This window comes from Mus pahari, chromosome 3, assembly GCF_900095145.1.
Source record: "Mus pahari chromosome 3, PAHARI_EIJ_v1.1, whole genome shotgun sequence".
Classification (NCBI taxonomy): domain Eukaryota; kingdom Metazoa; phylum Chordata; class Mammalia; order Rodentia; family Muridae; genus Mus; species Mus pahari.
Window position 1 is genome coordinate 91,072,434 of NC_034592.1, and position 14,038 is coordinate 91,086,471.

Here is a 14,038-nt window from a genome sequence, read left to right on the forward strand (position 1 = left end):
AAAAGAAAAGAAAGAAAGAAAGAAAGAAAGAAAGAAAGAAAGAAAGAAAGAAAGAAAGAAAGAAAATTCACAATTCGGCATGCACGTGGCCTGGAGCAGGAAACTGAGACTACTCTGCCCTGAACTCCCTGTATCAGACAGAAAGCCCTGGGTTCAATTCCCAGCTTTGTAGAAACAAATGACTGGATTACTTACTCCTACCATCTCAGCAGACTGGAAGCTGACTGATCAGAAACTCAAGGTCATCCTCAGCTACATCCTTGGAGGCCAGTATGGGCTAGAAACTGTCTCAAAAGAGGGGGAAGGGTCATCTTAGAACTCAGCAAGTTTATGTTTAGAAATCCAAGTCCCTAAAGTGCTATAATTTTTGAAGGGTCAATTGTAGAAAATTAATCTGTCCGTCTAATCACCTCATTTAAAACGAATGAACCAACCAACCAACCAACTGAAAAAGCAAACCGTGTATAGTGCTTTACAGAAATGGATGTCTGTGTCCTACATGGCTGCAAAGGCTAGAAAGTGGAGCATCAGATGCCATGGAACTGGAGTTCCAGTTGTTAGCTGCTATGTGAGGGCTGGTATTCAACCTAGGTCTTTGGGAAAAGCAGTCAGTGCTTGTAACTGCTGACCCATCTCTTCAGTCCCAGTCACTGCATTTTTTTTTTTTTTTTTTAAAGTAAGGATCTCTTTGGAGTCATGGTTAAAGTTGAACTGTCAACAGTTGTTGCCAGATACAGAATTATTAGCTAAATCTGCAAATTTGTGCTTTTATTAATCATGTCCCACATATTGCTAAAAAGTTAATCCCGTCTGTCTGAAATTCATATCTAAGTGTACAGTCAGGTATCTTTATCTGCTAAATTTGGCGCCTCCATTTTCAGAGCCTTTTAGGAAGCAGAGCCTTCTTTGGTTCTTGCTCTTCTTATTTGAGCTAAAATAGATTTCCTGAAGAACAACTTACAGGAACTGCTCAGTTTAAATTTCCTACGTGAGTGATGGTGTTTCTTTCCTAGACAAGACTGTCGGCAACAGACAGGATGGCCCAGTCAGTACGGTGCTTGCCATTGCCACACAAGTGTAAGGACCCAGGCGTTGAACCTGCAAAAGCCAAACCCCCAAGTGCTCTGGTGCCCATCTGTAATCCATGTTGGTAAAACGGAGGCAGGAGGGTCCCTGGGGCTTGTTGGCCAGTTAGACGTTCTTAATGACAAATATTAACACCAAATACACTATACTTTAATGCCTGCATGGATCAGTGGGTCTGCAGGCCCTTCTTGGATGTGTGGCATTGTCTATGCATCTATTTTGTTTTCCAAACAGCAAAAATACCTCTGACAAGGATTTAACTAAATGACCTACTCCAGGTTTTATTTTGCTTTTTTTGTTGTTAGTTTTTACATTCTAAACAGCCATTAACTGAATTCCTGGAGATTTCATCTAAGAGGAAGCACAGGACTTCTAGTGTCCATTTTGTTTATACATTTATCAATAATTTACTGAACTGCTCATCGCCACTGATCAACTGGAACAAATATTTCTTTCTTTCTTTTTTTGGTTTTTTGAGACAGGGTTTCTCTGTGTTGCCCTGTCTGTCCTGGAACTCACTTTGTAGACCAGGCTGGCCTCGAACTCAGAAATCCGCCTGCCTCTGCCTCCCAAGTGCTGGGATTAAAGGTGTGCACCACCACACCCGGACCAAAATATTTCTTAATCCAATTTTAAGTTCCATTGTCTCTAGGCCCATCACAGGTCAACTCGGCAAAACCTCCTCAGAGTGTGGTGGCTCTGGGGTTACATATTCTCCAGCCACCATGGGATCCAGTCATCTGTATGCCCCACTTGTTCTTCAAGCATCACTATTTCCTCCTTCACCTCAGAGGTTTCCATCACCCTATGTAGAAGAGTAAACTTCAAGTCTTTCTGCTTTACAGAAACACCATACTTTGCTACTTGTTAGTCCATTATATGAAAAGCTCCAAGGGCAAGGAATTACCCGATTCCCTGAACAGTCATGGCTTCTCTAATTAGCAAATTCTGGCATTTTACTCTTTAGAAATTTTTGAATAAACACGAGTTCAGAAATTCTTAGATTCCCAAATGGCAGACTCTCCTTGAAATCGATGTGATCAGATCCCACTTCTCTGCAATGATCCCCACCACAACCCCGTGTAGATTCACTCACTAATGCCCTACTGTCTGCCACACCAATGACTTAAATCATCAGACATATCCAACCTCCTATGTACCGGCACTAGGGTAGAAAAAAATTTAAAACAAAACGAAACAAATGAAACCTTCAACTCACCAAAGTGCTTAACTAAAATCACACAGCTAGAACTGAGATTGTGAATTTTAAAGACGGGCTGGAGAGAGAGTTCCAGAAGACCCGAGTTAATTCCCAGTACCAACGCGGTGGCTCAGACTATCCTGTAACTCCAGTTTCAAGGGGATCCGACGCCCTGTTCTGATCTGTCTGGGCACCAGCCACGCACTGCTGGCACATACATACTGGCAAAACATCCATCCATACAAAATAAAGTAATAAAAAGCATGTTTTTATAGTTGGACTTGGGAGGCAGAGGCAGGCAGATCTCTGTGAGTTCTAGGTTAGCCTCGTCTACATAGAGAATTCCAGGTCAGCCAAGACTACACAGAGAAACTGTCTCAAAAAAAGCCAAACAAACCAACAACACTTAAAAGCCCCAGGCCGGGCTACTCATTTCTGCAATCTGAGCTACTCAGGGGGGTGATGAGTTGGAGGATGGCTTAGGAAGTTTGGCACGAGTGAGTCCCCACAAAGAAGCTGGGGATGAAGCTCAGCAGTGGCGAGGTCCTGGGTTCAAATAAAACCCTGCAACCTGATGCAGTGGCAGACCTACTGTGGACAGGGTAGAGCCGGATGCCAGACTGCTACAAGCCGCAAGACCCTTCCGCTGTACAGGCCTCCCCTCCCAAAACTCCTCCCGGTCCACCGCGGCCTCCCACATTCAAGTGCCATCGGCAGAGTCCACTCACAGCCCTTCGGCCCGGCCCGGTCCGCCTGAGCTGCCACGGGTCTCCGCTGGGCTCCGGAGGCACCGTCTGTGCACAGGCCAAGCTTGGCTTTCCACACCACCGCCTGCCCCGCGCAGAAACCGAGAGGACGGCGAGCGCGGCTAGAGAGGCCGCACGTACCATGGAGAGGAACCGGGAGGAGCCTAGAGCGGAAGCCTGTCCGGAGGCCTCCGGAGGAGGAAGGGCTGGGTGCGGGGATGACTCAATTCAACGCAAGAGTTGCTTCAGATGCTCGCCCTCCCTGGGGAACTTGTAGCCTCTCCTGAGGTTGGGGAATTGGGAGGCTCTTGGAGGCCCCTTAGCAAACACAGGTTTCCTTTACTTCGTGTGCAGGACACCAAACAAACGCACCTAGATAGCCCTCATCCTGGAGGGGAGTTAAATGCAACTCAAGGAATGCACCCTTTAGTTAAAGTCTCACATTTTATTTTTTGGTTCATTCCAACTAAATATATTCTAAAACTCTCCCTTTATTATATATTATATATTATAATATATAATGGATCTTTGAGTAAAAGGTAGGCCCCAGGAAATTAACCTTTACATTTTGGGGGTGGAGAGAAGAGATGTAATTGTTGTCTTGAGGTGCGGTGAGTTTTTGTTTTGATTTGGGGACAAGGTTTCAGCCAGGTAGTTGAGGCTGGACCCTAGAACTCTATAGGTAGTCCACGTGGCTATGAATATAATGGTTTCTTGGGTTTGAGAATTGACACATCTGGTGTGTGTGGATCAACTCCACCTCCAGTGATGTCATCTAGGAGTGCAGGACTGGGTTCGTTCTCTTTGTCAGCTCAAGGATTAAAAAGGAGAAAAGCCCTACCTGAAATGTTTGGGTGTCCCTGCAGAGTCAGCATGTAATAACCTAGGAATTTGGGGCCTTTCCTGGGGAATCTTAGGTTTTGGGGTTTTTTTGTTTGTTTGTTTTTGTTTTTGTTGTTGTTGTTTGGTTTTTTTTGAGACAGGGTTTCTCTGTATTGCCCTAGCTGTCCTGGAACTCACTCTATAGACCAGGATGGCCTCGAACTCAGAAATCTGCCTGCCTCTGCCTCCGAAGTGCTGGGATTAGTGGCATGCGCCACCACTGCCCGGTGGAATCTTAGTTTTATTAATAAAAAAATAAACTAAAACAGAACAACTCAAGGACAACTTACTAGAATTTTAAAAAGAAAAACCCAGAGCAGGCAATTTGTTAATCTCGAAGTTGCCCCAAAGAGGAAGATGGAGGATATAAATAAGACCGGCCTCCGCAGCAGGCAGCCTTGGGGTGGAAGGTAGAGCTTCTTCAGCAAAGAGGAAGGAAGTCTAATGCTAAGTTAGAGAGCTCTGGCCAGCATCTGAAGAAGAAAGATGGAACAATAAATAGTTACACAGTTTTGTTTTTATTTATTTATTTATTTATTTTGGTTTTTCGAGACAGGGTTTCTCTGTGTAGCCCTGGCTGTCCTGGAACTCACTCTGTAGACCAGGCTGGCCATGAGCTCAGAAATCCGCCTGCCTCTGCCTCCGGAGTGCTGGGATTAAAGGCGTGTACCACCACGCCCGCCTGTTTTTATTTTGTAACACCTCAGAAAGCAGGTCAGACCCATTGAGGTTAGCCAAACCTAACCAGGGCTCTGCTCTTAGGACTGAACAGGGCATTGGAAGTCTGGGAAGGGAAAACTTGCTCTTAAGCTGAACCTGCCTTCCTAGTAGACGTCTCCCAGCCAGACCCTGACCTGCCCCATTCGATTAGACCTTAAGGGAAGAGACTAGGGTGTGCCTACAGCTTGGCACAGATTCCACTCCCTTCTAACTCCTCCCACCACTTCTCTCTCCTAAAGGCTGGTACATTGGGTTTTGTTTTTGTTTTATTTTTTGTTAAAAAACAAAAACAAAAACCCAGAGTCCATTCATTGCTGTCAGTATTTACTATGTGAGGCTATCCATGAAAGAAAATCAGGGAACGCATCCCTGAAGAAAACTGACTCTCTTCACCAATAGGCATCAAACGTCAAAAGCTCCTCTGAAGAGTGGGATTTCATGGAGGTCCTCTCTGTTAGGTCCAAAGTGGCCCCTTGAAATGCCAATGCTGGTGACAGTGTCCTAAACAGAAGGATCCTGGCCAGGTACTTAGAAGCCTAAAGGCAGGAACCTCCCTTAATCTTTCAGGAGCCTCCCTTACCCTGGCCCGAATGTCAACTGCCTCGGGCAAGGTATCTAGTTCTCAGGCAGTGTGAGCAGCCTATGTCAGCTCAAAGGATCCCTACTTCAGTTGCGCCCCTTACTCCCCAGTCAGCTCAAAGGTTCCCTACTTCAATTGCGCCGCTTACTCCCTGTAGTCTTGATCTCCAATAAGCCCTTCTTTGTGTGGAGTGCTCTGGTTCGATGGTTCCACTCCACCCTGGATTCCAAACAGCTGTGTCCTTTGGAAGTCTCTAAGACACCCCCAATCCCCACCCCGGCCAACAACTTGAAGAGAGCAGCAACTCATACCTAGTACTGGGTGGGCAACATGTGAGGTTATTTTAGATGTCTCCAAAAATGTGACTGAATCAGGACTGACAAAATTGTCAGTTTAGATAGATCATGATTACCCAGAACAGTTTTTCTCTTCTGTTTTTGACTGCAAGTGACCCTCTGTTCCACCATATTTTCTATTTATTTTAACTTTGGCATGCCTTATAGTTTACTAACTTACTACATATATTTAACACAATTCTGCCTATGTTTCACAAAGTGCACGCTTACTCATATCCTAAATTTAAAACATCCCACGATGCATTTATCTCCTAAGCTACTCGCATACTTACTGGCTACAGTTACCACTTCTTATGAATTTCATCCATCCTTAATTAAGCTGCAAAGGCGCTCAGCATCGTTGGAGTGGAAAGCTGGAGGAGGCAAGAAGACAAATGGTGTCCTTTTCATGCTATTGTGTTTTATCCTGATGAAAACTGTAAAACTTTTTTAAAAAGGAGTGTGGAATAAAGGAGGGGCTAGGACCCAGAATCTCTTATGCTGATGCCAGGGTCTCAAATAAGGCTGTGTCTCTATGGGGCTAACGGGGTTAGGGTAAGAAAGCTTCCCTTCCTCTTGGTTCCCCAACCTAAGCATCGTGAGACAGAGGCATTGGGTTCTGTCCTTTAGGAGGCGCTATCTGGTCCTTGGGAGAGTAAGGTTGGGAAACGGCTGAGCATCCTATAATGTACAGGATGGTTCCTGTAATTACTAACTGACTCAATGTTTCAAATATTCGAAACCCTAACCTAAAGCAATGAGGAAGGCTCGCCGAGGATAAGGACTGATCAAGAAGCAACACTGGGATTTTCTGGCTGATTAGATAGAGATGGTGGGAAGGAGACGATGGTTTTGGCTTGCAGAGCTGTCGCACAGATGGAAGAGTGAACCAGAAGGAATGAGTGGAGCGAAGGTGTCACAGGAGTTGTGATAGAGATAGCAGGCGAAGATGCACAGGTCAAAGAGAATCAGGATAGAGGACACTAAGCTGGGAGATGAGGGTTAGGGAAATGCTAGTCTGTAATTACTGCTGCATCCTTAGGGATACGGTAGGTAAGGGCAAAAACAAGTTAGCCAGTGAATGCGTGGTGTAAAATGAGAAACAGTACTGAAAATCAGTCCGGAATCCCGGGACCTCTTTTGTTTTCCTCAATCAGAATCTACAGATACGGCCTAGAAATATAATGTTCTGTAAATGCCCTTGAGGTGGTTTTGAAGCACCATGAAGTTTGAGAACAACAAATGGAGACACTAGAAGAGCTCTCTGAGGAGGAGCAGGAGGTGAGGGATCAGGAAAACTACAGAGGCGGAGTTCCTACAACCCCGGGAAGGAGATCATGGAGAACAAGGCACACAGCGTTCCCGCAATCCATGGAAGGAGATAACCGAGAAAACAGCTCTCCACAGAAATAGTTGCTGCAGGCAGGACTGACCAGCTCACGATAGTCACAGGTATAATGTGGGTCAATACAGAATTGCAAGTTTTCTAGTAGCGATGCGAAAGGGGTGAAAAGACGCAGGTAAAATTAATTTTAGAACTTTATTGTTTACAGGCATGGTGGGGTCACGTATGTAATTTCAGCCATTGGGAGGCCTAGGCAGAAGGATTGTTGCACATTTTAGGGTAACCTAAGCTACCATGTGAGGGGCTGTGAGAAAAACAAAATGAAACACCCCCCCCCACTCAAACCAAGCTAAACCAAACAAAACGCTCAAGGAAAAAAAAAGATACACATTGTTTAACCCAACCTGTCTGAAACATTTTAAGATATAAATTACATAAAAGTGTGCTGCTTTTCTTTCCCGTTAAAACCTGGAGATCTCATGTTTTATACCTTGAACATTTCTCACTAGACACATTTCAGGTGTTCAGTAGCCACACAAACCAGCACAGCTGCCGACCTATATATGGAGAAGAATGAAAGAAAACTGTAGAGAAAAGAAACTACGAAGAGCGAAGTAAATGCCTTAATTGTAGTGATAAGGTGTTTCTGGGGGTGTGAGAAGACCCTTCTCGGGAAGTGATGGGAATTGAAGCCCCATATTTTTTTCAATCTTTATTACTTTATTTATTTATATTCCTGCCATAGCCCCCTTCTCAGTCTCCCCTCCCGTAGTTCCTCATCCCATTTCTCCTCCCTCTTGCCTCCGAGAGGGTGTTCCTCCCCCACCAGCCCTCCCCCTTTCCTGAGGAAAGGAACTGAGGCTCAGGGAAGACATGGGGCAAAGGTAGTGGCTTAGAGAGAGATGGCCTTGGAATGGGTCCGTGGACGATTGAAAGGGGTCAATTTATTTAATTGATTTCTAGTTTTGTAACCATTCCTATTGAATTTTAACAGACCACAGAAGAGAGTTTGAAGCCTGCCTATCTATGACTTTATGAATTTTTGGTTCTATATTTCCCAATATAGTTCAAGGTCCACGAAGCACCAGAGTTCCCCAACACCTGCATTACTCTGCATCCCAGTTATCATTCCTTGTTACCCAGGAAACCACCTCTCTAATGCCGTTTACTATAGACTAATTTCGCAGTTATTTGAATTTTGCAACTGTTTGACATGTGTTTTTCTGGACTTGGCTTCTTGTGCTTAAATCTTATCTCTGAAATTCATTCATATTAGGTACTGACAATTTCTTGTTTTTCTTGGTAAAATTTTATTCTAAGAATTTTACTCATTGGAATGGTTTGTATATGCTTGGCCCAGGGAGTAGAATATTAGAAAGTGTAGCCTTGTTGGAGTAGGTGTGTCACTATGGGCATGGACTTGAATACCTTCGTCCTAGCTGCCCGGTAGTCAGTATTTCCCTAGCAGCCTCCAGATAAAGATATAGAACTCTCAGTTCCTCCTGCACCATGCCTGCCTGAACTCAGAGATCTGCATGCCTGTCTCCTTGGATTAAAGGTGTGTAACACACTGCCTGGACCTAAATTTAGCTGTGTGGGATCTTGCTCCAAGGTCACCACTCCCTTAATTCAGTTTTATATCCTAGAACACAGGATTCTGGTGCCCCTTTAATACTCGAACCATATATTCTATATTTTTCCTTTTTTTTTTTTTTTTTTTTTTTTTTGTTTGTGTGTGTATGCGAATGAGGGTTTCTCTGTATAGCCCTGGCTGTCCTCGAACTCAGAAATCTGCCTGCCTCTGCCTCCCGAGTGCTGGGATTAAAGGCGTGCACCACCACGCCTGGCTATATTTTTCCTTTCTAAGCTTGCTATGCTTATTCAAAATGCTCTACATGAGACTTAACCAGAGAACAAAGTCTCTGCTGGTATTTTTTTTTTTTTTTTGAGACTTCCTTTGTCAATGCAATTAATATAAATCTCTTCACCTTAGCCTCGGGCAGACTCTTCAGACAAGGGCAAAAAGCAGCCACATTCTTCCAAAATACCACAAAACAGTCTCTAGGCCACGTTCTGAAATTCCTCTCCTCTGAAACATCTTGGGCCAGGTCTGCACAATTCAAATCACTCTCAGAAACCAACTCGTCCACATTCCTACTAGGATGGCCCATTAAGCCCCCACTTAAAGCATTCTGTTGCTTTCTAAATCCAAAGTCCCAAAATTTACATTCTTCCAAACAAAAGCATGGTCAGGCCTATCACAGCAATACCCCAGTCCCTAGTACCAGCTTCTGTCTTAGGGTTTACTGCTGTGAAGAGACTCCATGACCAAGGCAAGTGCTATAAGGACATTTAATTGGGGCTGGTTTAAAGGTTCAGAGATTAAGTCCATTATCATCAAGGCAGGAACTTGGCAGCATCCAGGCAGGCAAGGTGCAGGAGGAGCTGAGAATTCTACATCTTTATCTGGAGGCTGTTAGGAGAGTACTGACTTCCAGGCAACTGGGACAAGGGTATTAAAGCCCATGCCCACAGTGGCACACCTACTCCAAAAAGGCCACACTTCCTAATAGTGTCACTCCCTGGGCCAAGCATATACAAACTATCACACTAATGATAAAAAAAAAAAAAAAGATTCATTTTACGTTCAATTTGTATAAGTAATGCTACTATGAAATTTTGCCTCAAATCCCAGCCATTTCTTCTTCTTTTTTAATGTAGCCTAACCTGGCCTTAAAGTCACTATGTAGCCCAGCCAGGCTGTCTTCAGGCTCACAGTTCTGCTTCAACCTCAGGAGTTTAAGAGTGTATCCGCAGCCCATTCACACTGTGTCTTTTTGGTTTACATACTGTACTGTCTGGTTTTGTGTGTCAACTTGACACAAGCTGGACTTATCACAGAGAAAGGAGCTTCAGTTGAGGAAATGCCTCCATGAGATCCAGCTGTAAGGCATTTTCTCAATTAGTGATCAAGCGGGGAGGGCCCATTGTGAGTGGTGCCATCTCTGGGCTAGTAGTCTTGGGTTCTATAAGAAAGCAAGCTGAGCATGCCAGGAGAAGCAAGCCAATAAGTAACATCCCTCCATGGCCTCTGCATCAGCTCCTGCTTCCTGACCTGCTTGAGTTCCAGACCTGACTTCCTTTGGTGATGAACAGCAACATGGAAGTGTAAGCTGAATAAAACCTTTACTCCCCAACTTGCCTCTTGGTTTGTGCAGGAATAGAAATCCTGACTGAGACACATAGATTCAAATTTTCATTCAGAGATATAGTGGGTAGTGGGATTCTTGGATTGTAGGCAGTGTGTATGTTCAATTGCAGTAAACACTGACAAAGAGTTTTCCAAAGTGATTAAATCAATTCATACTCTTTGTAAAATGAATTTGTTCTCTGAAACATATTGACCAACACTCAAGTGTTGATGTTAAACCTAATATCAGTTATTGTTTATTTGCATTATAGTTTTTCAAATTGTATTAATATTAATATTTCAGTTTCTATCTCAGTCTTTCTCTGTGAGGGATGTGTATGTGTGTGAACATGTGTATCATGACACGTGTACAGGGGTCAGAGGACAACTTTGTAGAGTTGTTTTTCTTCTTTTAACTTTACATGGGTTCAAGGAATTGATCTTAGATCACCAAATTGCAAGGCCACCTCCTTAACCCACTGAGTCATCTTGTTAGCTCCATTATAGTTATGTTTTTTAAAATATCTATCTATCTATCTATCTATCTATCTATCTATCTATCTATCTATCTACTGTGTTTATTTATGTATGGAAGTCAGAGCACAACATTTGGGAGCCAGTTTTCTCCTGTATCATATGTGTTCTGGGAATCAAATTTACGTCATCAGACTTGGTAGCAAGTGGTATAACCCACGAAACCATGTTGTTGAACCAATTGTAGTTATTCTTAAAGGTATGTATCTTAGGGTTTTATTGCTGTGAACAGACACTTAGGCAACTCTTACAAAGGAAAATATTTAATTTGGGCTTGGCTTCCAGTTTTAGAGGTTTAGTCTATTACCATCATGGTGAGAGTCAAGGCAGCATGCAGGGAGGCATGGTGCTGGATGAGCTGAGAATTCTGTCTTGATCTGAAGGCAGCCAGGAGGAGGCTGTCTTTGCCAGGCAACCAGGACGGGTATTGGAATTGTACACTGGGAGGAACTTGAGCATAGTATGTCTCAAAGCCTGTCTGCATAATGACTCACTTCCTTCAACAAGGTCACAGCTACTCCAATAAGGGAATCCCTCCTAATAGTGCCACTCCCTATGGCCAAGCTTTGGAACCCATGAATCTATGGGGGTGAGGGGTCAAACCCATTCGAACCAACACAGTGCATAAGTAGTTGTTTGCTAAAGGTTAGTTGCTACAAAATCCAAATGATGCAAAACTAAACTAGAATGAGAAAACCTGATTCCATTCCTGACTTAGTTATGAGATAGTTGTATAACCATGCAAATTAATGTAATTCTCTGTATCAGTTAGGGTTCTCTAGAGTCACAGCACTTATGGAATCAATCTATATGTATGTATATTGAAATGACTTACAAACTGCAATCCAACTAATACAGCAATGGCTGTCTGTGAATAGAAAGTCCTAGAATCTCATAGTTGCTCAGTCCCACAAGTCTGGATGTCACAGTTTGTCTTCTGTGTATGCTGGAATCCCAAAGAAGCAGGCTCCAGTGCTAGTGAGGAATGGATGTGCTAGCAAGGCAAAGGCAAGCAGGCAAAGAGCAAAACCTTCCTTCTTCCATGTTCTTATATAGGCTTCCAGAAGAAGGTTCGTTCCAGGTCAAAGATGTACCTTCCCACCTCAAGATCTGGATCAAGATCCTGAGTCCTCCAGCCTCAAGATCTGGATCACAGGTGTAGTCAACTTGACACAGCTGGAGTTATCACAGAGAAAGGAGCTTCAGTTGGGGGAAGTGCCTCCATGAGATCCAGCTGTAAGGCATTTTCTCAATTAGTGATCAAGGGGGGATGGCCCCTTGTGGGTGGTGCCATCTCTGGGCTGGCAGTCTTGGGTTCTATAAGAGAGTGGACTGAGCAAACCAGTGGAAGCAACATGGAACATCCCTCCATGGCCTCTGCATCAGCTCCTGCTTCCTGACCTGCTTGAGTTCCAGTCCTGCATCCTTTGGTGATCAACAGCAGTGTGGAAATGTAAGCCGAATAAACCCTTTCCTCCCCAACTTGCTTCTTGGTCATGATGTTTGTGCAGGAATAGAAACCCTGACTAAGGCAACAGGGGTGCCCTTCATTTCTGGATTGTAGTTCATTCCAGATATAATCAAGATAACAACCCAGAACAGCTGTCACATTCTCTCAGCTCTACTAGTTACCTGTAAAAGTAAAACTACTTATAGGCTTATAGGGTGTGTGTGTGTGTGTGTGTTCATCAATATGTGTGCTTCACCTCTCCAAGTGGTTTTATGACCAATTTGGCTTATATTGGGACTGCAGTAAGTTTTCAATGACTGGTACTTGTAATTATTTCTGCTGAACATGAATCTGCAGTTGAGTCTAGAAGCACTGGACTGTCTGCTCACACATGTTCTTTGAATCGTGGCACGCTATCATGCAATAATGGCTATTAAGTTGAGAAGTAGAGGTATCTGGACAGGTTGACTTGTATCTTGCATGTTGTAGTTCATTCCAGATATGGTCAAGCTGATAACCAAGAACAGCTAAGAGATTAGCTCTAAGTACTTATCTGTAAAAATGAGACTATCATTGGATTGTTATGGGGAAATAAATGAGTGTGTATGTTCATCTATTCCTTCATTTCTTTTTTTGTTTGTTTTGGTTTGGTTTGGTTTTGGTTTTTCGAGACAGGGTTTCTCTGTGTAGCCTTGGCTGTCCTGGAACTCACTCTGTAAACCAGGCTGGCCTCGAATTCAGAAATCCGCCTGCCTCTGCCTCCCGAATGCCAGGATTAAAGGCGTGTGCCACCACGCCCGGCTTATTCCTTCATTTCTTTTTTCTTTCTTTTTTTTTTTTAAAGATTTATTTATTATATGTAAGTACACTGTAGCTGTCTTCAGACACTCCAGAAGAGGACGTCAGATCTTGTTACAGATGGTTGTGAGCCACCATGTGGTTGCTGGGATTTGAACTCAGGACCTTCAGAAGAGCAGTCAGTGCTCTTAACCGCTGAGCCATCTCTCCAGCCCTATTCCTTCATTTCTAACCACAGTTGTTCAGAGTCAGTTTATAGAGTACTTGTTTAGCACAGGCATGCGCATGGCATCCACCCCAACACATAGAAAAGAACAAAGGTGGACAGGAGCGACTTAATTTTAAAAATACTGTGACATAAGGAGACTTAACTGGCGGTAGGACAGCAGGACAAATTGGGCATTACATTTTTAGCATTTGATTTTTCTCATTTGAAGACTTCAGACTGTTGTGGAGGTGGTGTGGGAGAAGGAAACACATCTCCTCACATCTGCTACTCAAAACATTAGCCATATAGCCAAGTGGATTTGGCTGAAATTAAAATCCCAAGGCTCTTCATGCCACTCTAATCATTATTATATCAATTATGATTCATTTGGGCATCCACAATGTGTCTGGCATTGTATCAAGGGAGGATGTGGGTGATTTTAGTGATGGCTTCAACCATTCTGTCTGAGAGTGACCCAAATTCTGTAAAGGAACAGCAGAAATAAATCATTAAAATTTTATCATTCAACAGCACTCAGAATTATAAAATAGTAGAAACAGAAATAGATCCAACAGTTCTGTTGTATATAGTGTCTTCATCTTAAGGTTGATAAAACTCCATTCCAGGAACACCAGTGTTATACAACCGATACTTAAATGGCAACCAGTGTGTACAAAAGTTGTACCTGGAAATTAACAGGGAATATTCAAATCTTCTAACTCCTAGTGCAGCCATTTCCCCTTTGCCACGTTTAGACAATTAGTAGAGCCGTGAGTTTCTAAGAGTTTTCTCTTTCTTGGCTATGTTAGTTGTGATCAATAACAGTGAGGATAACAGTGATCAATAACACTGAGGATATAGAGGCAGGGCGGGGTTGGTGGGGTGCTCTGGCTTGTTTGGCTGAAAGACTGAACAATTCTAAACACTTCTGGGATTCCAGGAAAGAATTTCATTTGGGCCTCT

The 14,038-nt window shown here is 43.5% G+C and overlaps 1 protein-coding gene across 3 annotated transcripts in view; it reads right to left on the reverse strand.

The window, feature by feature from the left end:
• Positions 1-3,124, reverse strand: part of Arl14ep (ADP ribosylation factor like GTPase 14 effector protein) — a 10,553-nt gene extending 7,429 nt beyond the window's left edge. For 2 of the 3 annotated variants that reach the window (XM_029537017.1, XM_029537019.1), the window contains exon 1: positions 3,016-3,124. The gene's annotated coding sequence lies outside the window, so the exon portion shown is untranslated. Of the gene's footprint in view, positions 1-195; positions 285-3,015 lie in introns of all 3 variants that reach the window. The other variant, XM_029537018.1, reaches the window with a different exon arrangement.
• Positions 3,125-14,038: the final 10,914 nt, after the last annotated feature.